Raw genomic sequence first — 25824 nt, forward strand, 5'->3', positions numbered from 1 at the left:
TGTAAGATATTGTCTATACAGTACATGTCATCAGATCATCAGCTTCATATATTTTCTTCCCTTGAAGAATTAATGTATCTATCCAAATGCCAATGACCACTCCCATAAGGAGAAAAAAAAAGACAAAACCAAAAACGCCATAACTCACCGTTCCTGGAAAAATCCTGAGTATAAGAACCATTTTCCAAAGGACTTCTAAGCCAAAGCTGCTAAATCTGTGAACACATTGAATAAAGGAAATAAAATCAGCAAGTAATCCAAGGAGAGGAGAAGGCACTTTTGTACTACAGCTTATCTCACCTTAGGGTGAACTACTAAATTAGGTCAGATGAACAGCTCTCAAAAATTGCCTTTTTCTTCAATGTCAGTAAAGAAACTCTAGACGTCAGTAACATCTGAAAATAAGGGAGGTGATGCATACCCCACATTACTGGCCTCTCATGGCCACGAGCTTGGCTTTTGCTGCCTTGAAAGCAAGAAGATGTCCCCACAGTGTTGGGTGGAAATCTGATCCCTCTGAAACCAGGTGGACTTTAGTTCAGAGAACTGGGATTTATTCCCCTACGTCAAGACACTGATGTACCTCTGTGTCCTGTTGATGGCTCTTCACATCTGTGGTGACAGTATTTTTTGGAAATTAAGGGATAATTTTCTCTTCCAGTTATCACAGTAAATACCTGTTACAATTATCACCTATGATTTGGCCTTTTTTGCCTCAAAGATGAAATTGTTGCTGTAGTTGCAATATTTGATGCGTTTGCTGATAATAGTTTCTTTCTCCCACATGTTGGGCCCATCTGTATTGGAATTTTATTTTACCAGAGCAAGTGAGCAGAACCATTACTTACTCTTGTCAGATCCCATTTCCACTACATTGTTTCACTTCAGCCACCATGGATTTTATATCCATATTGTATGAACAGTCTGTCAAGTAGTTTATCCCTTTTCTTGAATGATCAGGATCTCAGGAAAAAGTTAACACTGCTCTGACTTGTTCTTTTCAAACATACTTTGTGAAATGCTTTACCATGTGATTCAGATAGAAATCAGTTTTCAGTAGTTTTCAGTAATGATATGCATTTTAATTCTTTTTTTTCCTACATTATAAACATACATCTGTTCCAAAAGGAAGCGCATTAAACATCCCTCCTAGCATTAGACATATTGATTGAAAATTTGTTCTGAGTTGACTTAAGTGTCAGTAATCTTGACAAGTTTTCCAAGAACTGATAAAATAAGTCCTTGTACTGCTGAAATGAATTTTATGTGGATAGATGTTTATGCTTTTAACATTAGCAAATCTTCAAGCTGTGCCTGCATAGGCAGAGGTTATTTCTTGTAGGGAATTTGAGTTTATTTGGCTATTTGAACTACCTGAGTATTAACCTTCTAACCTATGCTGACTACCTGAAAACACAGTGTCCATAATTATTACACAGAAATGTTAGGAATTATTTTCAGTATTAATCACAATGAAATTGTGAATTGATTTTCTTTCTTTGATGTAATGTACTGAACTGGGGCAAGCCACATATCAGCAGCAACCTCTAATTCTAACCATAAGCTGGATAAAACAAGAGTGAGCTGTTGCTTTCCTCAGGGACCTCTCCTGATCCTCCAAAACTGAGTTTAAACACTGATTATCCAGATAAATAATTACACGGTGAATTGTGATGCTTGTGAATAAATGGGATCATTTTGTCCAAAGTTGTGTGTAAGGATGAATGTACAAAAACTGGGGGGATTTGCTCTAATATAAATGTAACACCTGTCCACAGCTGACTACAGCCACAGCATACTGATTCTTTTAGCTGACTGTGCTAGAACAGATAGATTCACCATTTAACAACAACTCCCGAGGTACTTTCCCGATAAAGCTACAGTAATCACGTCCAAATGTATAGGTCATAGCTTTTTCATGTGTACCAAACTCATCATTATGCTGCTAGATGTATTCACTGCATCATTTGGGGGTGGTTGGTTGTGGCGAGGGTTGTTGAGGGTATAGAGGGAGTTTGTTTCCAAGTGTGCTGTGGTGGTGGTGGGCTGCCAAATTAAAGTAAGAATCCATAAAGTGGTGTAAAATAATGGTAAAAGAACAAAAAGAGAATGAACAGGTACCAAGAACACTTCTTAGCTTGGTATTTCTTTAATTTTGTGTAAATTTCACTAAGTAAATATGCCTTAAAAGTGAATAAAATTTTATTTCACTTTAACAAGAGAATATAAAAGTTAAAAAGGTCACTGTAGTAATAGACTAATCTCAATTACCAGGGCAGCCAGTGAAACCCACAACTCCCACCTAATCTCATTCGGTGCACATGCAGTGCACCGTTTGATTTCCAACACGGCTAAATGAAATTATAAAGCAGTGTTAAATTTATTAATCATTTAATTAGCTAAATGTTCCTGCAACTACTCGTGAGATGAATGGCATGTCATTTTCTAATGCAATTTGCCTCTCAGCCAGGCAGGGTCAGGAGGGAAGCTACTGGCATCTTAAATGATCTTTTTTATATTGCACCTTCTATTAAGGGACAGTGTGATATGGCTGATTATATTTGAGTCTTGTACACAAGGCCAGGGAGTTTTCTGGTTATAATAACAGGTTATATTTAAGCCAAAATAAGAATGGTAAGATCCGAGGAGTGAACAATTAACCCATCTGTGACTGTATTTCTCACTGTGGCTTTGCAAGGCAAATCTTTTTCATATTTAACAAGCCAGTGAACAGTGTGGGAAACTACACCAGCAGGTATTAAAGCAATGCTCAATCTAGTTTTATTTCTTTAAATTTACTCAGTTGTGAAGGAATTTGTGGACTGGAAACTCTCCCAATGCCAGGTTAGTGTAAGCCTTCTCATTGACTCAGAATTTATTTGCACTTTCTCTGTTACTGAGTGAGAATCACAGCCCTTTTGCTGTTCTGTACATTCAACAATTGTTAATTTTTTGTTAGTTGCTGAGCTGCAATGTTCAGCATGTTTACGTGTGCATGTCACACCAGATTGATAGGATTATTACTTTTATTTTCTGATGTTCTATAATTATTTTTCCACTGCAAAAATTAGTGACTGGTAGGATTCAGCAGATCTGTTTGGATTGGGACCAGCAGGTGAACTGTGCTGCTTGGAGTGAAGTAATAGAAACCTTCAAATGTATTGTACGTGTGGGAAGTTGAAGCTATCCAGTAAAAACACATTGAAAGCAATGGTGGTTTAAAATACTTATTTCCCCAGGTTCACAATGGAATATAAATACATATTCTTTATGTGCTAGGGGTTTATTTTCAGTTCGGGGAGCATTGCCTCCATGCAGTAAGCATCTACGGTGAGCTCCAAGCCAGTGAGAAGATACACGCAGCTTTGTACATGCTGAGGCCAAAATGCCAGCAATGTGTCAAAATTTTTATCTCTATCAAAGTTAAATGGCACAGCTAAAAATAAAGTAAGAGGACCTACAGCAGGAAGCAGTGGGAGATAATCTTAGCATAAGTTGTAAAAAAAAGCTAGCAGTTATTATTTATAGTACATAAACATGCATAGACACTAGGAAGCAGAGCCCCATTGGCTATGTACTTCATGTACAGCTAATAAATAACTGTCCAAGACCCAGATTCACACTAGTTAATCAAGGTTTCTAAGACACAAGATGTCATCCTTGGAGTTGTACACAAATCCAGTGCAGTGGCTACCACCAAAGGGTCATTCAACTCAATTAACTTATAGCTCAGCCTCTGAAGGTATCAGATAACTCCACTGGTAAAAGGAAATGAGAACAACCACATTTACTCCAAGGTTATTGTTTGGATACCTAAGCTAACTAATCAGGATAAGCCCTGATCTATATTATTAGCCATTTCAGATGGGCATGAGACAAACACGTGAATCAGAAAAATGGTAAAAAATAGAAAGTCTCACTTTTGGTGGAAAGTTCTAATCTCATACTGAAAACAGTGAGCCGTTGTAATTTCATTCTTTAATGTGAAGCCCCATAGCACAACCCAGCACATCTGGGAGAACTGAGAGACTCAACTGAACTCATTTTCTATGCACTACGTCCTTTTTTTCTCCTTTTTTTTTTTCCTGCTAGCTTTGCAGATAGTGATTTATTTGTGTGTTATTTGGAAGGTACAAAGTGCACCCCCTTGCAGGGAAAGAGCAAAAGACCAAATGTTGAGGCACGACTGGGGCAGGAGCATGTGCTGGAGAACTGCAATGCACAGCATTTCCCTTGGTACCTCGCACCTGTTCTTCATTAGTACTAATGAATCCAAAAAATAAAACATTTTGTACTAGTGAGCCATAGTGTTCTCTCTTGGCTGTGACTTCATTGTGTATCAAATTAAGTCAAAAATTGTTGGGGTTTTTTTTTGCAAAAGCTTTAATGTCTTCTTCTGGGATGCTTCGTGCCTTGGGATCGGTCTCTTGGCACCTCTGGGATGTGGGATGGTACCCCTTTAACTTCTTTTTCATTAGCAAAACTACTTTTGTTTTAAACTGGGAGATGTGGGGCTTCCCTAAGTGCTTTAATCCCCAGCCCACACCAATTTATGTGTTTTTCATTTCCCCATTTATAAAAGATGTATAATCATGCTTGGGAAAGTGTTGCATAGCTAAATCTCCAGTGCTTATATGGCACCATAGGAACTCAAGGAAGAAATATAGCTTGTAAGTCAAAGTTGTTATTAACACTGTTACTTGGAAATTGGAAGTGTTGTCACACAAGAAGAAGAAGATTTGGAATAATATATATATGTTATTTTTTTGCTTGTTTTTATTACTGTAGGTCAAGTACATTCTTGCTAACATATTTTTAGGCTGTCCATGGTAAACTTGCATCTATTTTTCTCCCATTTGCACACTACAAAAATCATTAGTTTGGAAAGCAAGGATCTGCAAACACAACACAGTTGAGAGATGACCACATTTTAAAATAGCCTCTGTTTTCGTGAAGGCAAGGTTTCTTATGGCCAGCACTTAGTACATAAAATTGTTTCATGCACATATTGATAAGCTATGTTTATATGTGCGTGTGTGTATATGCATGGTTATGTATACCCACCACAGCTTTTCATTTGAGTATCGCAGCACATCTGATCAATAAAATGTGAGCACTGCAGTGTGTGTACATGACATATAATTCACTACATGTTTATGAAGGTTTTCATTGTACAGCTTTATCTTCTAAATATTTGGCACAACGATCTAGTTAGACACCTTACTCCTAGCAAGATACAAAGCAGTATTCCTCTACTTATCTGAGTTCAATGCAGATAAATGCAGGCTGCCATGGCTTCATACATTTGGTTTCCATTCACATTTTTTACCATGTTAAATATTTCTGGTTAACCAGTTAAAACGGTGAGATGAACATGATTGCTTTTAGATTGCAGCTATAACATCGAGTGAATTTTATAATAAGAAACCTTTTCTTTTTTTTCCTGACGAGCTGCCCTTGTGGCTGCCTGTCTGACTTTGAGGTCCTCATTATTGTGAGTTTAAATGAAGGATGTTCATTCAGGCAGGGAGGGGGAGGCCAATAGACATCAGTGCCGTTATCTGGTCCTTCTATCAGGCCAAGTGACAGGCTTCTCCGGGAAGAATGCAGAGCTCATGGTGGAGACCTCAGCCTGACACAGAAGGTGACTCCCCTGACTCTAACCTTGAAAGGAAAAAGTTCCCACTTTATTAAAATGAATTTCGAAAGGGCTGCTCTGACAGCTGCATAATTAAATATTGGAGTGTCAGCGATAATTTATTCTGCGTGCATTTGGTGGTCAGAGCCTGCTCACTGTAGGGTCAGCAAGCACAGTGACAGAGCCAAGGATACAGTGGATTACGGGGCCCTTTCGCCACACGAGTGAAATAGGAGACTGTAATTTTTGTTTAAATAGAGAAAACAAAGCAGCAAGGGGATGAGCAGGCTGTGAAATGCTCTTAATAGCTGCCTGATAAAAATTGTTATGTATAATGTTGAAACTTGTGCCAAAACTGCTTTGTCTGGCAGTGCAATGGACTCCAGGTTCTGTGATTTTCCCCTGCCTTGCCTCTTTTAGGAGCCAGCTTGCTTGCTAGGATCGGTGTGTGCTGTCTGCTCTAACATGCATGTTAGGAATAAACCCAGTAACAGTCAGTACAATGTGCATCCTCACCCGTAAACATTTTTTCTGTAAAATGATGTAAATGTCCATGAATATGTATGAAACAAGTCAGAGATGGAGAGTGTAGGGGGTTCAAATTGATCCTGTTAGCATTCGAAGTGAAACACCGGCCATGAATATTCTTTTCAGAGGGCAGTGGCTGCTGGAAATCAACATCTAACAAGCAGTTTTCTCAAAACAAGTTTAAATAAAATGGCTGTGTGCCCTTATGCCTAGTCACAAAGCAAGAAAGGTCACAATGGGGAGCAGGGCTTTCCGCTGATGGGCATCTCCTTTGGAGGAGGCTGTTGGAAGGAGGCTGTCACTTTTCACTCTTAGATTGCTGGTAATTGAAGCTGACATACCAAAAAAATACCATTTTTGCACACACCAGTCTTTCAGCAAAAGCACATTGCTCACACAAACAAAATCATTCGCAAAGAACATTTTCTTTCCCTCTTTCTTGCCTCAGCTAGGAAACACCTATTTTCCACACTTTCTTTGGAGGCTGCTTGAGTGGATATGTTACCAGAGCTCAGGTTTACTGGTTTTCATCTTAATGCCATGTAGCTTTTAGCAGCTTTTACAGAAGAAAGGTTTACTGGATTCCTTCAGCACTTTCATAGTTACTGAATGAAAAGTTGACCTTATTATGAAGGATGAATGCTGGTTTTGTGGCTCAAACACTGGATGTGAACCCAGCATCCTCATCTTATTTTTTTAAACTACCTTTAAAACCATGAGCCAGATAGTCTTTCTGTGACTCAGTTCCTCATCTGTAAAATGGGAATAACAGTGCATTTCATGGGATTGCTGTGAGAATAAATACTTCTGTGTTTATACTCAGTTTTTATCTTGCTAAGCATAAAAGAAAATCCCTACTTGTGTTTCTGCCTTCTTGTTTGAAGAAAGACCATGAAAGCATCTTTGGCTGCTTGATGTCAAGATACAGACTCTTAAAATGACACTTGAGCATCTTTAATGTAATTCTTTTGGGCTCCGCACAGGCATGTTTCCGTTGCTTAGATCTCCATAACCACGTATACCTCTTCTAGTTACGTTTGCCGTATGTTTGTAATGGGGAATGTTCTCTCTCCACATGGGAAGGATGTTTTGTTTGTATGACATTTCGCTCTTATTAAATAGGCATGTTCAATATGTTCTGAAGTGGTTTATTGAAAATTTGATGGTCTGGTGTAAAGGGAGAATTTAACATCCATATTTAGAAGTAGCAAACAAATATCTATGCTGGCATGCAAGTACACATATATAGTCATATGTCTGGTATTAGATTTCTGGTTTTGTTGGTTTGGGGATTTTTGCAAGCCTGGTTTGTCTGGAAGTCTCTACCTCTGTAGTAGTGGCTGCAGTGCAAGCTTCAATTACATAGAGCTGGCTTTGTAAAACTGGATTTGTTTCTTGGAGGATGAATTGCTTCTGGACAGAGTTTTACACCAATACCTACAGCTAGAGCCAGATATAGACAAGTGTCAAAGTGCCCAGTTGACCCACCTGCAGGGAAGTAGGGTGCAACTGGTCCCAGGAGGGGGAAGAGCTGCCACAGGGATGAATAGTCAGCCTGCTAGGCTTGACAAACACATTGGATATATGTCATTGTCAGTCGAGTCAGGCTTGGGATAGGGCTGTGGTTTAAAAATGATAACCAAGCTTCATAAATCAGAATGCTACCGCTGCAGTCAAACTTCCTTGGAAAGTCTTTGAATTTGGGTAGCGCATACTAATAAATTAACATCAGCACTGACTAAATATGCCAGCTGAAACTGTGCAGAGGATGCTTGCTCCGGCAGAGGTCCCTTAAGGATGGCTGAGCAGCTTCCATCGGCAGTACCGAGCAGAGAGACTGCAGTATTGACTAGAACAAGCTGTCTCTTTGAAAACAGAGTGATTACAAGTTGACCTAATATTTTTTGGCTTTCAGGATAAACTTTATGGGCCTGATTACGCAGAAAGTATTAGGCTGTGGCATGGAGCCTAAGACAGAGGGTAAACTCCTGGTGCTATTGTAGTCAGTGGCAAAACTCCCATCAGTTCAGCAGGATGAGGATTTCATCCAAAGTTCACAGTGGGATGATTAGTGTCAGCTCAGTACTGGTAAAACACCAGCAAATCTGTCCTGGTTGGAGATTGCAAACTTTTAAAAACAGCTCAAAGCTTGGCTGGAGTTGTTTTTAGTTTACTTTATCTTCAACAGCAGAACTTTAAAATGAAAGTCCATTATTACTTTAATACCATGAACATAGTTTTGAGTGTGGGGAATTTCCTCTAGATCCACTGACCTTCAAAACAACAGAAGGAATCGCATTAAAAACGTGGTGTTAAATATGGTAGCTGTGAACTAATATCCCGAACTCCATTTCAGCATTGCTGTTTCGAGCATTGCGTAGCACACAGGCAGACTGCTTCGCTCACACAATATCCCAGGGATTTCACTGAGACTCTGCATGTCAACAGTAATCTATCTTCATGCTACATGATTCAGGATCAGGTCATTAGTTTATACTTAGAATTAAATATTCAGTTTCATTTTAGCTCTGAGAAATGAGAGCAGAATATATAACACTTGATTTCAGAGAACCTTTTATTTTTGCAAGCCTCTAAAATACATGGTCGCACAGAAACTGCATTTGCTCCTCTGCCCCTGAAATGATTATATTTGGGATGTTATTGAGATTACAGTTTTCTTTAGATGTTTTGGATTATTTTCTACATCCATTTCTAACCCCATTTCTCTGTGGCACTTAAATAAATGAGAAGAAATGAAAGATTTTTAATTTCTAAGAGAAAATGCAAAATTATTTCCTAAGCTCCTCCTTTCATCCTCTCACACTTCCTCAGAAAAAGAATATGATGACATCCTGATAGCTATGAAACCAAAAGAGCGCTGATTTGTACTTTGTGGGGAAATATGGTCTGAAATTACATGTCTAATGTGTGGCAATTTTTAGCTGAATATCTGTGCCTGATTTCCTACTAAGGCAGCATTTGCGTTGGACACACACAGACTGATCTGAGTAATTTTAATTTAATTGAATCTTTTATGTAGGCATTTTCCTTCTAGGGAACCTTGGCCAGTTATTCGTTTGTGAAACTTGCAATAAAATAGCAAGACAGCTCGTCAGGGATGGAAGGAAAGGGATAATATTTAAATTATGCTGACTTTGAAGACATTGCTTTTCGTCTGTTCCTTGATTTTTAAAAAATATATGTTCTGATGTTTAGCATTTAAAGATTTCTTGCAGAACTTTAAAAATTCCTTTCAGTGACTTCTTTTTTCTCAAAGTACATATTCTGTGGATGCCTGATAGATAATTTATATCACATCCAGGTTACTGGTGGGGGGATGAATACAAAGTATTGCAATTAGAATTGTGTTTCCTTGCCTTCTTTGTCTAATTTGTCTAATTATTTTGGGTGCCTTTTTTTCCTGTAAATGGAAGCCACCTAAAATATATTTAACTAATCACTGTTAATCTAGAGAAAGAAAGGCAATCAAAGCACAGGTCTTCAGCTGGGTTAGTTGCTGAAAAAGTGAAGCCCCCATTCTGCAGACAAACCTTGACTCTTTTTAAAGCCCTTCTGGAGTGCTTACAAAGTTGAAACATGATGGGTTAAAAAGCAACACAGGAACTACGTGCTTGGGTGACTAAGTAAATCAAGATAGGTTTTGTCTGGAGTTTAATTCAAAGGCATGTAGATTCTCTGCTCTGAAACTGGAAAGTTTCCATTCTTAAAGTTTAAAAAAATTGTTTCTAATTTGCCTGATTTTAAAAGAAACCTTTAACAGAAAGTGTCTGCCAGCAGAAAATTACCATATTGAACCCAGGGAAGCACACAGTTCATCATCCCTCACCTGACCCTGCACTGTTTACTCTGTTGGGGTAGAAGAAGTGGCCGGCCAAGCTCTACTAGTCAGAGTGTATTACCCTGTCAGGGAGAGGCGAGGCTACTTGGATTCACCCTGAACAAATTACATACCTCACTACGTCTCCGAGCAAGGTAGCAGGGTTATAACTCAGTCTAAGCACCATTCACTCTTCTATTACCTTCATAACCAAGGTCATACTAATCAACTCAATTACCAGTCCTCTTGGACATTTTCATAATGTTTTCTGCTAGTTGCTCTCCTGTGAAAATCTCCCGGTCTAAGCAAATTAATGCCATTTTTATAACTATCCACATTTCAGGTACAGTGATCATCTTTCAAAAGGCTGCTTCATGGCAACAAATACTTGCTTTAAACACCAGCCAATTGTTAGAACAACATGGATGTTAAGCTGTATTCCTATCTTGACTCCTTTATTGTGAAAACAAGTTTAAACATACCTTAAAATAAAGATGCACGTGTCGGAAATTAACAATAAGCTACATTAGTGTAACTTCTAAGAACATGATTGCAGTTCACACAGGAAGACTTATCAGGAAGCCTGATTTTACGTGTTGCTTAATTTTTGGAAAGTCCTTTTAGTGTCACATTTGGCGTTTCAAATACAAAGGTAATCTCAGGCTATATTTCTCTAATTTTTTTCTCAATGTAAGCTTATGTCCCTAGTTTTCATTTCTCTGAATTTTATTCTCAAAAATTCTCCCTATACAGAATTTGGGTAAAAATATTAATGCTTTAATATTTAATTTGGAAACTCCTAACATTTGCACAGGCACATCATTTAAAGCATTCACAAAATATTTGTCTATCGTCAGGCAAAACAGTCAGAGGGCACTAATTTTTGATTAATTTCTATGTCTTAAGGGCTAAATTGTTCCCTTAGGCAGATTTTCCCACTAGAAAAATTAATTTAGTCTCTCTTCAGGGCTTTGGTGTTCAGTGGAATAAACAAGGCATTTTGAATTCCTTCTAATTCTCTGTGGGAGCTATCGAGATGCATCTCTGATGCAGCTCTGAAGTCTCACCATTGCGTGGTTCCGTTTGGTACAGATGTTTCATTTCCCTTAGACCAGAGTATTCTGTAACCCCTAAAAAAAAAAAAATGCTTTTGGTTGACTCTGTATCCCATTAACTTATTTTAAAATCAGCTCAGTGAATTTATGGGGTGTTTATCTTATTCCTAGTCGTGCCCTGTCTTGCTTTCAGTAGCTCAGATGCACCTATGATCCCCTGAAGTCCCTTGGTGCATCCTGGGGTAAGAAACAGGGTAAACATGGACACAGCTGATAGCCCTGACCATGCACTTAGAAAGGGGCTTGTCCACCCTCATCAGGTTAAACCCATTTCTCTATTAAGTGGCTTGGCTATTTCATACATTCTGAAGTTCAAGGAAGCAAACTGACTTTGCTCTGCTCCAAAGTCTAAAAATGCACAATTGTAACTGGCATTTGTCACCTCTATAAAACAAGACCTGCATTAAAAATTAAAGTATCTAAAATTGGCATTTCAGAGCCCCTAGCTGAAAGCAGTCTTTCTGCACAAGCATGAAGAAACGCATGATTTTCATAATAAGGGCAAGGTGAGTGACTGTCAGGCAGTTTGCATAACACCACTAGCCTGGTCCAGCATCCAGAAGAGTTTCAGCTAGCTGAAATTTTAGTATATGTGATGTCCCATGCACTGAACTATGAAGGCCTAAAATATTAAGTTGCTATTGTAGCAGCATAAAACTGATCTGCAGTAAATACGTTTTTGCTCTGTGTTGGTGCAGTTGCTGTTATCATTTAGTGAGGTGTCTGATTCCAGGAAAATGACAAAACTTCTTTCCTGGGGAGCAGTCTGGAACTAAAAACATTGGTAAGAAGTAGTTAAAAGATGAACCCATGGATACCTGAATTAATCAAGGCTCTTCTGTGCATAGCTAACTTTTAAGCACCTGATTCTGGATACATGAGAGTTTATTTGGTGCATTACTGCAAGCTTTGTATAATGTAATAATGTGTAAAACCAAAATTGTGCAGAGCTGGGTCTTGTAGTTGTAATAATCATATGGGTGAAAATAACAGTGTTGCCAGCTCCTGGTTTACTCTTTTCACATATTAGTAGTGTGTTTGCCTTACACTGCCCTTCATAAATAGTTTGTATGTTTTTCTGTTTTACTTTTTCATCTCTATTCAGCAGTGTCCATGCTTTAATTCAAATGTGAACTTTCATTACTATCTGTGCCCCAAAGGATGTGTTTACTGTTATTAATAATGCAGAAGGTTTTAATTTTTGCTTCATCCAATATAAAAATCAGAGCACTTTTCCACTGAGAGCCCATTTCTGTCACCTTATTCAAAATGCTGGTTGTTTTCTATTTAATATTGCTAATACTCTTCCAGCTTTTCTACGTGTTTTGATAAGGTTGACTAGAAGTCATTTTATTTTTATAGTCATTATACTGATGTATAATTCTCTTTTATCGATCAATCCTCAATGTATGACTATAATCCTATTGAGCGCAATAAGCAATATTACTAGGAATTTTGCTTCTTCGTCCTGTTTTGTTTGAAGTCTCAACTGTAGGGCCAATTTTAACATTCCTTAAAGAAAGAATTGCTAAAATAAATTCAATCATAGAAACTTGTAAAATTTGAAATCCCAGGAAGCTAATTAGCATTTCCTTTTAAGACTGCTTCCTGCTTTTTTATGTACATATATATTTGGACTTCAGATGGGCTTGGCACCTTTCCAATGTCAAGATCAGGTGATTTTTTTATTTTTTGCTTTTATTTTTTTTTTTTTTTGCACTGCAGAACATCATGGCAATTAAAAGAAAAAACACTCAAAAAAACAAAAGCCTGCAATTGTGCCTTTCATCCCCCATACACAATGATCATGTATCAAAATGGTGCTTTGAAGTTTGTGGGTTTGGTACATTAGAAATAGGTGCTTCACACTCAGATGATATAGCCACACCGAAGATGCTGTGATGTTGTATGATGTTTCTGAGTTTTCCAGCAATAAATGCAGCATTTGGAAATTAAATGCCTGTATACTTTTATAATCAGTGCATGCTATAATGCAACAAGCTGCCCATTTGTTCATGGGCTGTGTGGTATACATTTCAGTTACTTACAGGAGAAAATGCTGCATACAACAGCTATATGACTAAATCTAAATACTAGCAGTATGACCTCTTAACAAATATCTTTGCACATCACGTATCCACTTTATAATCATAAAGAGGTGCCAAGTAGTAAAGAGATTTTGGTCCTATAAATAACTAGAGATCCTTATCTTTCCTTTCTAAATCTGTATATTCAAAGACCTAGGTGAAACATTAATACCAGACTCTGCTTTTTTATTACACACTCACAGTGTAAAGTCAGTTTGCACAGAGTTTCTTGACTCCTTTAGGGCATGCTCCACATTACACTCTGCATCAAGCTTTTGTGCCTGTGTGCACATATTTATTTTTAAAGGAAGTGTAGAGGGCTGTGAGCTGATGGGGAGCAGAGGGGATAAGGGAATAATGATACAGGTTTTAATAAAGAAATTCTTCCCACAAGGGAGGAGGGTAGGGGACTTTGGCTTTAATAAACCAGAAAAAGTCTGCCAGCATCAAGAAAATAAAAAGAAAGAAAGTTCAACGTGTGCACCCGAGATGCTTCCAAGTGTGAAAATGTGGCTTTTGGTATTCTTTAAGGGTCCTTGAGTAAAGAAAGCAGGGCTTCATTTAGTAGGATTCCCTGGAGTTGCTCTGTGGGACAGGAAGGTAAAACAGTGAGTTCCCACATTGTATCATAGTCCCAAGTTCAAATAGGATAAACTCTTCAATACCGGCAGCCAGGCAAATGATCTTTGGTACATGGGAATCAAAGTTATTTTTTAAGAGTATCTATGACAGGATGCTGATAAATATCTGTGTTATTAATGAGTCATGGTTCATGCTAGCCAGATTTTTGGTGATATTTTCACTTCATAAGTATTCGAGTACCGGTGGGAAAATAGCTGATGATTGTCAGGTTAAGTACACTTTCCACTTGCTTTGCTGTTCTAAATCATTAGTCAAATAGTATTTATAAACCTGTGCTTAGCAATTATGGTACTTTTCTTGAAATGAAACTTTCATCTGATACTCCTTGTTTTTTTCTGAGTTTCTCTCTCCATGTTTTATCATTTCTCATTCTTTCTTAAGGGAAGTCAGAAGAGCGAACTTGCATGATATAAAACCTATAGCAGTGAATTTACCAGTGTCTATGTGTATGATAAGCAGCTCAGAGAAAATTCCTATGGTGGATTCATATGTGTGATGATCTATAGTTAAATCATACTGAGGTTCCATAAGTGAGGAGTAATTGTTTTAAGGACTAAAGAATTTGTAATCTCAAATAGCAAGTCTCAGGGTGGTTAGTATCAATATCAGTACCCAAGTGGGTAAATTTGAGTACCTGCTGTAGGTGACTGATATTGGTACTTCTTGTTCTACCCTCACCAAAAAGATAAAAAAGTACCTCTAACAAAGAACAGACATTGTGGCAGAGATTCAAGAGAGTTTTGCTTAATTTCATGCCAGAAAACTGCCTTGTGTCATTGTAGTTGCAACTGCAAAGCATGCTATGAGCGGGTAGAGCAGTAATGCTTTAAATCAATTGTTCAGAATTCACAGAAGAGGTGCCGTGAATTGGCTTATTCCCCACACAAAGCAGCAGGCTCCTTAAACCTGCCTCTCTTCTGTCGTCGCAGAATAGATACTTCATTCTACTTTACCAGAACTGGACGAACAGAACATCTCTGTGCTATGGAGATAGGTTATCACCAAACTGATACCTGACTCGAGACAAGATGGGAGACCATATTGGGAGAACAAGTCCAGAGGAGGGCCACGAGGATGATCAGGGGACTGGAGCACCTCCCGTATGAAGAGAGGCTGAGAAAGTTGGGGCTGTTCAGCCTGGAGAAGAGAAGGCTGCGTGGAGACCTCAGAGCAGCCTTCCAGTATCTGAGGGGGCCTGCAAGGATGCTGGGGATGGACTCTTCATCAGGGACTGTAGTGACAGGACAAGGGGTAACGGGTTCAAACTGAAACAGGGGAAGTTTAGATTGGATCTAAGGAAGAAATTCTTTACTGTGAGGGTGGTGAGGCCCTGGAATGGGTTGCCCAGGGAGGTTGTGAGTGCTCCATCCCTGAAGGTGTTCAAGGCCAGGTTGGATGAGGCCTTGGGTGGCATGGTTTAGTGTGAGGTGTCCCTGCCCATGGCAGGGGGGTTGGAACTAGATGATCTTAAGGTCCTTTCCAACCCTAACTATTCTATGATTCTAAATGCACATTTTAATGTCTTTTTTTACCTTCTTGTTCCCTAAGGCTTTTTCTTTTCCTTTTTCTTTCCACTGTTAATGAATTTTCACAGTACTTCTCACATGGATTTAGAGAGCTAACAGCTGGGAAAGGTTGGTAGCCCTGTTTTGGGTGCTGCTAGCTGGTTTGTAACTGGTCACTTTGACTCTGCTTCCCTTGTTTTAAGATTGTTAAGAAGATCAAATTTCATTCTGCAAATGTGGAATTTATCTGCAGTTTATCGCCATGCCATGACCATGGTTTCAGGTAGAGCATGCAGGGGCTGTCTGCTAACATTGCTCTTTTGGCAAGAGAGAAAAAGAAAGGGATAGGTCCTCAGTGATTTTTTTCACATGCAGCACCTGCCTTTCATACTTGTACTAGGTGGGGCTGATCTGGATTGTACCTGTCCTTACTGCTGTTTGCTGTGTACACAAGATTTTTAGGTAACGCAATAATAATATTAGTTATGCACAAAGTGTTAGATATCTTCTTACTTCTGGTAGGCTCTTAGCAGCGGAGAGCCTTTTTACCCTTCATATGCCTCAACAAGGGGAGTCACTCTGGTCTTATGCAAATCTTACCTACAGCTTTCTCACTTCCACACTGACTGGCTGCCCCAGAGCCAGAGCTTCCACTCCACCTCTGCTAAGAAACTTCACCCATTAGCTTATCCTATTCTCAGAACTGTTTCATTTGCTCTCCAAAATTAACAGTGATGTAAATTCATTCTGAAGCAGCTCCAAGCCCTGGTTTGGTCTGACAGCACAAAATCTTCTTTACTTTGCATACAACAGACCACACCAGGTTGTTTTCTGGAGCTGAGGAGTTTATTTTCAATATTGCAAGTCTAGAGAAACTCAGCTTGTTGACCGCCAGGGCGATAATATGTCTGTACCTAAAGTGGAGGAGTTAATTTGTGATGAGGTAGCCTTTATGTCTTGATGGAGGGGTGAGTGTGTGAGGTTTATGTCAGACTAGGAATATGTCTGCAAATAGATATTTCTGATGGGTAATAAAGTCACTTAAATGTACACTCACCCAAACTGGACACTGTAAATCAAAAGTTATACTGTTTTAATGAGAGCTTTGTAATTAGGTTGTTCATTTGCTGGGTGAAATTGTCATTAGTAGAGGAAGCTTTTATTAATTCACCTTTTTATATAAAAGGTATAATGAATCACTAATATTCTTATAGATATAGACCATGATTATTTCTGCTTCCTCCCTTGCAAACATCTTGTTTCAAATTAGGTTTATCTGCTGTCTAAAACTAAATACAATGAATAGATGTATAATAAAAATTTTTAATTGTCTTAGCATATGTTGCTTTTATTAGGTGAGAATAATTGCATTCATGGGATCACCTACAAAGTCCTTTAGAATATAAAATTGAAATGGCTTCACACTGAGTGCACAAGTCCTTCTGAGCCGTGCCATTTTCCCCTTCACTGCCTCTTGTCCCCCTTTCGCTGTAAAGTTCACATTGAAGTGTGACAAGAGACACTTGACAACTGACACATGCTGGATCTTATCAGCAGTGAGTGCAGTCATGGGCCCTGACTGAAGAGCGATTGTCATTTCTACACCATTTATTCCTCTTCTAGCCTCATTGCTTGCTTCCTTTCTGAGGAAATTTTCCCTGTTAAAGTACTGTACTTGTCGTTCTTTTTTGGTGCGTGTCTCTGGGTTTTTTCTCTTTTTTTTTTTTTTCACCTTACAAAAGGATTTTGTTATGCATTCATCCCATAGGCAAGCCTGTAACAGACTTCTCTAACCTCTTAGTGTCAGGACTGCTCTAAGCTGATTCAGGCTAATAAAAGCAACCCAACAAAGCTTTGATGGTGTCATTACATCTTCCTTAAATCCCCTTCCTTGCTAACATCCAATAATTCTATTACCTCTAATCAATTCACAAGCTATTTTATTTGAAAGGAAGAGAAATCAACTTCAAACCATGCCGGTGCAGTTTGCCCAGCATTCACAGAAGGTGATGATGTTTCTGCCATGGCTTCAATTGACTCTTTAAGTGAGTTCTGGGCTATTGAGCAGTCTGAACTTTTATCTGTGCTCTTCCAGCCCAAGCCAACAACAGCAGAAAATGGCTTGTTGTTGCCTCCTGGAAGTTCCTCCGCTTCTACATGACACAGTGCGTCATTTCTGTTGCATAGATAGAATAAGCGGTTGTAGATTTAGAGTACTGAGGATAAGGAATCAACTTATTACAGGAGTTCCTAAATGCAGGAAATTGCCCAGTCTGGTTTAAATCCATTGTTCCTATAATGCTTCGTATTTGGAGCTCCCTTACTTTTCATTTTTAGAATGAGAATTTTGCCGCTATTGTTTTAACTTACTGCAGCTTTCACGTGTGCTCAATTCACCAGGGTGATTTTTGGATACTGTCATTAATACTGCAGAGATGGCTGAGCAAGCTCTGAGGCTATGTTCATGCATCGTTGTCTGAATGGGGGTTGTCTTGGCCAAAAAGCTTATTGCCCCCGGCTCACGTCAAGCTGCATGTCACGATCACTCTGACAGAGCTGCTGCCACCATTGCCCTAACATAGTTCTTGTAAAATAAGCCTAGTATCTTCAGCAGCTTAAATAATAGGTCTCTGCTAAGGCAGTCATTAATTGAAACGAGTCTGGAGTGATTAGGTGAGCAGCTGGGGCTGCAGATAGTGTAGGGTAGTAGCTGCTGGCAGACAGGTAGTGATGAGCAGCAATACGTGGGGCAGAGATGACAACATCTCTACCTGACATAGAAGCAATCAATAAAGGACTTCTCAACATACTCTACATGATCCAGCTTGGCTCCCCAGAGCAATTTCAGACAGACCATCTATCCACAGAAATTTACCCTCCTTAGCATCATAATTATGTGAAACATAAATGTACATTATACATCAGGATGACCCAGGAGCTTTACACTGAGCAGATGAATGACACCTGGGCCCTTACCCCAAGGAAACTAGGGTGTACTTAGGATACCCTGTCCATAACTTACTGCTGAGAAGAGTCTTCATGTTCAGAACAGGTAGATTTTATCTGGGTTAAGGCTCTGTCTTGTTTCTAATAGACTTTTAAAAAGTCTGCTGCTATTGTCACTGTTCTTAATGAGAAACATACATCATTTCATCATACACTGGTTTGCTTCTTTATCTCTTCTGCTATATGAAAGGCAGAGGGTGGGCATCCTGTTTTCTCCCACACTGTCATAGTTGTTGGTTTCACAATAAGCTGAATTCAAACTCTGAACTGGGGAGGAATTCATTGCAGTCCTCATGTTGGTAAGCACTTACTCATGCAGAGCCACTGGGATGACTCAGCTAAGCGTGGGCAGCAAACCAACACAAGTGAGGATTGCCTTCACTCTGTAGGCAATATCTGTTTTGCTTGTTAAACTGTGGCCTGGGCTGTTTGGAAATATGAGGGCTTTGCTTTCTATCCTGTATGTTCATATAGTAAGAATAATGCATGTCTTTCCTGTAAAAATCTGTCGATCCAATATAAATTACAGAAGCTTTTCAAACCATGGTTTGGCGATGCTGCTTGCAATTTCAGTTGTCACACGCAGTACACCTTGTACAGCAGGATTTCATTGCTCTCAATTTGCAAGAGAGATTTCTAAGTATACATGACATGTAAATGACACTGGTGTCACTGCACATAAGCCTGTGGTTACACTCGTGTCTGTTCCCATGTGTGCTACCTCCAAACCTGCACCTCAGGAAAGTTCACAGCCAGGCTAAGCACCAGCACATTTTGGCTCAGGGCTGGCCATGCATCCCAGCTGCGTATGGTGGCTCAACCAGCTGAGTTGGCCCCACCTCCTGTGGGTGATCCCCGCATGTGCTGCAAGTGTTTGGCGTGCTCAGGATGTGCAGCTTGTTCTAGTTCAGCTTCCTTATAGAGCTCACAAGCAGAGCAAGGATGAGCTCCCCTGCCTATGGTGAAACTAGATGATTTTCCTGCAGGGGCAGCTAATGGTGGAGTGCTGGGGGTAGCCCGTGGGAGCCCATGGCAGTATCACCAGCAGATGTTCGTTCCCCAGTGCTGAGTGAGAGGCCAGGGATAGCAACCAGAATAATTGATTCTGATTGAAGTGAAGTTAAAGTTTAGAACCTGGATAGCAGTGGCAATTTACAATACTATAGCTGAACTATAGGTTTTAATAATATTAACTCCTACAATGATAGAAGAAGTGCATCAACTACTATTATCCTAAAAAAATGAGAGAGAGAGAGATTTGCAGGGGAGTGCTTGTTCTGAAATATGAATTTGGAGTTAATCTGAATTTCTTTTTTGGATCGTCTCAGGAAACAGAAAGGTTTAAAAGAGCTTGTAGTGCATGCGAATAACAATCCTGTTAATGTGTCTGGCCATGAGAATCTGACCTCAGTATTTCACAATGCCTTTTTTTTTTAAACTTCTCCAGTACACCAGCAGGTAGAAAGTACCCACACAAGGTATTTAAAGTCATTCAGAATAGAAATTTGTAGTCTGTTGAATTAAACTCTTCACAGCAGAATCCCTGAAGTTCCAGTCAAATATTCTTTTTTATTATGACTTATGACCTGAGTCATGACAAAACTCTGCCCTACAGTTTCAACAGCCTTCAAGGAGAGAAGAGGTAGACAGGCAATTTATAGGTTGACAATTTCCTTAGGTCTGTGTACTTCTTGTTTATTTAGAGATAATTTGCTTAAGTAGACAAAGATCATGCAAGAGTATTTTTGTTAGTAGTGTTTACAGATCAATCATAGTTTGATTACTGTATATCTATCCTGTTATCAAATATGCTTCTCATCAAATATTAATTAGACAGGATTTCACACATGTGGACAATGCTGTGGAACTTCATCACTATCATGATGTTTGTCATTGTCAGTTATACACGAAGTGTTTTCTCTAGTATGTCACTTCTTTAAGGCCCACTCTGAGCAAATGTAATTTTCTTTGCATTTTAATATAGTTTTTTGGTTTATTGAATCAAAGTGTTAGAATTTTTCTTTAAAATAATTACTTACTAGCTTTTGCAGTAACAGCATATTTAAAACAAATGCTTCTGCATTTCATTGTCAAACGTTAGAGAAATACAAGTCCTGAATCCAGTTCTGGAGTTAGGCTTGGTGGGTCCATAAAATTGGAGAGAGGAAAGATAGAAAGACTGTAGAAAAAATGGAAAGAGAAAGGAAAGTGGAGAGATAAGCTAGACAGCGTGGATCTGTTAATTAGTTAAACCACCCATGGGATCAGAATCTGGAGGTACCTGTGGACTGCAGTCAAGAAGGGGTTTTCTCACCTTTGACTCTCTGAGGTCAACACCAGGTATAAGAGAGAATAACATTTCAATTGTAAGATTTAAAAATCCTGCCCAGAGGATAAGGTGGATTTAAACCACCATAGCAATTCTTTATCAATTTGATTTCCAGATTCTTCGTGTTGTGATATCAGGGAATCCCAAGCAGAGATGAGGCTGGTTTGCAATGGATGAATTGGAAGGAAAGGAGATATAAGTAAGGAAATGAATGGGAAGAGAAAAAGAATGAAGAAATTGTTCTGTATTGAGATATATGCAGGATGATACTCTGTTTTGTTCCTGGCACAACGAAACTGCTTAAAGGGAGGAATTATTAGGTCTTCTTGATCATTATACTGAATGTGGAATTTGGAATGCAGACATCTGGGAAAAGAGAGGTTTTGAGGAAGAAGCTGACTTATGCGTTTATTAGTACTATCTGCTCGCAATGTAATTGCCATCTCAGTTCTGGTATAGCAAGTTATGACTTTACAGAAGTAGGGAATGTAAAATAGCCTTCTGAGTGATGAAGTCTAAATATATGCGGCAGAAGCTGCAGTCACAGTTGCGTGTCATCTGAAGCAGTCTGAAGAGGATGTTGTACAGACAGTGCTGCAGTAACACTGTCTTTAAAGGGTTAGGTTTGACACCGTCTCTGTACTTGGTGCTAGTACTGTTCAGGATCTGGTTACTCACCAGTAAAACCAAAAGAAAACATTGTCACTGTTTTGGGAAACGTTGAGGACAGATTGCTTTGACATTCAGTAAAGCAGGATAAGACCCTGCGCCCATTATCAATCTCCTGTTTTGTGCTGTTATTTCTTTGCAAAATGATAGAAAACATTAATCTGAGACGTGTTGAAGCATTAATCAGGCCAAGCCCATCAATTCAACAGTGATACTCTATTTTACGCAAACTCTACACTGTTGCACATTATTTCTGCATTAATTCTTCTCCCTTTCCCTGTATTTTTTTGTCTTTCTGCCTTCTGATTAGTATTTGTTGAAGATATCTATGCACACGTAGCCTTTTTTTCTTGTGCCCTTCCTGCCCACATATTACAATTGAGCCCAAGTGGCACGACAAGCGGTTGCTGTAGAAGTTACTGAGATATAAACAGAGATACGCAGTCTTTGTTATCTAGACATGAAGGAGGAAATGGAGAGTGGGGAGGGCTGTAGATTTTTATTAACTTGCAGTTGGAATGGATTTGAGCTGCAACAGCAGTGGAAAGGTATATCTTTACCTTAAAATGTCTCGCTTAGTTTTCTGTGTTCATATGAGTTCCCTTTTACGGTGTGCAATTTCTTTTGCAGATTTCCAGAATTCCCTCTTCAAAGGACTCTTACAAAGCAGCAGAGCTATGCCATCTTAGCAGAGAAAATTACAAATTACTAATTTAAGTGCTTCTTAGAATAATTTTCTTTTTGTTTTGTGTAATTTCCACACTTATAAAATCAAACTTTCACTTAAATGTTTATACAGTAATTCAGTCGGCTTAAGCCATCTGCTAGTGTGGCATCTGCAGAGTTGTTTTGATGCATACTCAGTATTGTTTCCTTCACACATCTTGTAGCCCTGTATTTTGGTTGCAAAAGGATCCTTTTTTTTTTTTTCTCAACACAAAAGAAGTGCTGTTTATATCCCTGGATCTAATTGCCAGCCTTTTTTTCCAAATTCTACTTCAAATCAACTTCTTATGCCTCTAAAAATCTTATTCTGATTGATGTTTACTTTTCAAGACCTGTATTCAGTCTTATCTTGTTCTTTTATTATACTTGCCTTTATATTTGTACTCGCAAAAAATCCTTATCATTTGTGAAGAGTATAGGTGGGTTTGGAGCATTAGTATTCATACTTGCATGTTAACAACTGTTACAACACGTACCAGAGGGAAAATATTATTTCTTGTAAATGCTCAATAATTACAGTCTTTATTGCATCAAAACCTGTGTTTTGACAGATAGTGGAAAGCTTTCAAAGCTTGTGTGGGATGGATGACAGATAGCTGCAGGTGGAAAATATTTTTTTTTAGGTATTGAGTTTTCTATCACTGATACTGTAAATATTCTTCCAAAATAACATTAACCTTCCAGACGGCGTTGGTAGTGTTCAATGATAATATGTGTATTAGCAAAAGATACCTAGGAAATAATTCTTAATGATTCCATCTAATTAATCTATGGTTGGGACATTAATGTCTCTTTTGATTAAGCTGGGAAGTATGAAAGACTAGAAAATTACTGCTGTGCTGGATTTAGTGCTCTAGGTATAATTTGAATGGATGTACTAAATTCTTGGTCACAACTTGCACTAACACCTAGTCTAAGAAAAATTAAGAGGAAGCTTATCTGCTACTGCAGGTTACAATAATACCTGGATGCTTCTAAACCATTTCCAGCACATGCCTATGTAAGGGGATTGTTTTATATGTCTTCCTATGGTGCGTTATCCAGTTTTTTTCAGCCTATGTGATATCTTGGTTTGTTAAACGCTGGCTCAGAAAATTAAGTCAGATGGTAGGTTTTTCCTCTTTTGTTTAAGTATGCTCTCTTCTTGGATAAACATTTGCACTTGCAGTTAAGTTGTATCAACCAGTAGTCCACTCCATTGCAAATGAGCTCATGAGAAATCTGAGAAAGTTCATCTGAACTTGCAGTTCTTTTGTTTGGAGCATAGATGTTCTGATCAAGTTTGTGCTATAGTCAACTGGACCTAACAACGTGATTTCTGCTGAAAGCCTAACTCATGTGTTTTAAGAGTTTAACGAGCACAATAGCAATGCTGCCACCTCATTTGAACACATCCTGGGTTTTGTGTGAAATGTCTGAGCCTCTGCAGTTTCAAGTGCCTGTTGAGTATTAAGGTACCTCAATAACTTAATAGGATTTTAGGTTTTCAATGAGCTTGAGAGTGAAACAGTTGTGTTTATTCCACCTTGTTTATAATGCTTGGTCTATTGAAGTCAATGGCAAGGCTTCCACTGAGTTTAATGGGATCAGCATTGCAAACCTAGAGAGAAAAGGCAAAGGGATGTAAGATTTCTCTCAACTGCATTTAATATTGCATCTAAATTGAGGAGACCACTTCTCTTACTTTGAGGCTATGGGGATACTAAAGTGTACTTGACAGATGTCTTGCCAAGGGTTTGAGCTGATTGCTGAGAAGTAGCTCCCAGCAGCCCTCTCGCAAACCGACATTGAATGCAAGTTGGGGTTGAGCATCACTCCATTCAGAATGATTAAACAAGGCAGAGACAAACTATCTGACATCAAGTGCTGCCACCTTTTATTAGCCCCTTACATCATGCAGAAGGCACCAGCCAGATATGTGGGCTGATATAACATATTCAAATTCCAGCTATACTTAACTGATAACACTCCCCAAAAACAAATTAACTGTGTCTGGCTCCTGGAAGGGTTCAAATCTTACCCTTTATCTTTTTTTTTTTTCATGATTATGTAGATCTTCCCAAACTGTAGACTGTAGTACCAGTTCAGATGACCAGTAACTTTCTGAAGAATGATCCTTTTCCAAGAAAAAGTCCAAAGAGCTGAGACAAATGGATTAATTATGTATCTGAACCATTTGTTTCACAGACAGAACTCCCTATGGAATGTCATTCCTTGAGAAGTCAGCAGGGGTCACTTAAGTTCATTATTTTGCAGCAAATTCACTTTTGGACTTGTCATAAAATAAGAGCTAAAAGTCCTTTAGGTATGTTTCATTTATGCCACTGAGTGTTTTTTCATTCTATAATCTAAATAGGCTGAAAAAAAGTGTCAAAAGTACGTAAAGAGAGTTAGATAGTACAGCACCAATGCAGCATTGGGACAGAACATAAATATATTTCACATGTTGCCAACTGAAAAAGATTATGCCACTTAAGAGTACATTGCACTTGAATAGAAATTTATTGTCAAAAGACTATTATCCTAGAAGGGCATTGTGGCAAAACAGGGGATACAGATCTTCTTACAGATCATCATTTTTACCTGCAAGAAGCAAATGGAAAAATACTGAGATAGAATCAACTGGCTGGTATTGAGTGAAAAGGATTTTCTGTGCGTTTCCTGGGGAGCCAGACACATTTCCATTCCTCCTACTGGAGAGAGCAGGAGAGACGTGTATCCCGTTGAAATGTGTTTCTGGTTTTGAGTGATGGCACACATTCACGTTCACACTGTGGAGGTGAGTGCAGCTCCAGCTCGCCATGCTCCCCAGGATCAGTGTATGCACATCTCCCTCTCTTCCTGCAGATCCCACTGAGCAGTGCAGGGGATGCCCTGTTCAGCTCCCTCTTTTGCCCTGGCTCTGGGTAGAGCATCTTAGATGCTCCCACAGGAAAGCTTTGGCTGCATTTTTGGAAAGAGGTACAGATCCAAATATTGCAAAAGCTAGATTTCCAACATTGGTTGCTTCTTAGAGGTCTATGTAAGGAGCTAATGTAAACATAAGACATATAGGTCTATTTAAGTAGATAATTTACAAGAAAGGCATATGAAGCCCTTGTGTACTCCAGCTGAAATCCTGGAGTTTTCTATACATTTGTTCTGTTTTGCAATTCTTTTCATGTAGGACAAACAGTTTATTGAAGCTGTGGTGGGATTCCCTCCCTTCCTCACTTCTCAAGATGAGTTCAGCAGAAATAATCGTGAACTACAACCACCAGAGGAGTAGTCCAAAGAAAAAATACCTTTAACTTTTGTGGTGGGCACGATGTTAGCTTGTTTGTAACAAGAAAATCATGCTGCTGTCAAGAAAAAATGTGGACATCCTAACCTCTTTGAAGCATTGAGTGGCATGTGTGGGCTTGGAAATGGAGTTCCTTTAATCCCGAGTTGGTGCCAGCTGGAACTGACAGTGGTTTATAAATATTGTCCAAAAAGAACAGAATTGCATGGGTTTCTACCTACATGATCCAGGAGACCTCTGCACCCATCAATTATTGATGCAGAGCCATGGCCTTCTCTAATCAATTTTTTAATCTACCTGCCTAACTTGATCAAGACAGTTTTTTCTGGATTTGGCATGTGTTGGCATTGCAGGTTCATGCTTTTTGGTTAGTGCCAGGACACTGAGCACAGCCCAGGGCTCTCTGGGCTCCTACTGCTCATGGTCCCTTTCCCTTGCATATTTTTTGTGGCTAGATC

At 39.0% G+C, this 25824-nt stretch overlaps 1 protein-coding gene across 1 annotated transcript in view; it reads left to right on the forward strand.

Moving 5' to 3' along the window:
• The window catches only part of WWOX (WW domain containing oxidoreductase), a gene marked incomplete at both ends in the record, with an annotated part of 524546 nt that overhangs the window by 482883 nt on the left and 15839 nt on the right, over positions 1–25824 (forward strand). The gene's annotated exons all lie outside the window — the stretch shown is intronic.

The sequence above is a fragment of the Psittacula echo genome, assembly GCF_963264785.1.
Source record: "Psittacula echo genome assembly, chromosome: Z".
NCBI classification, from domain to species: Eukaryota; Metazoa; Chordata; class Aves; order Psittaciformes; family Psittacidae; genus Psittacula; species Psittacula echo.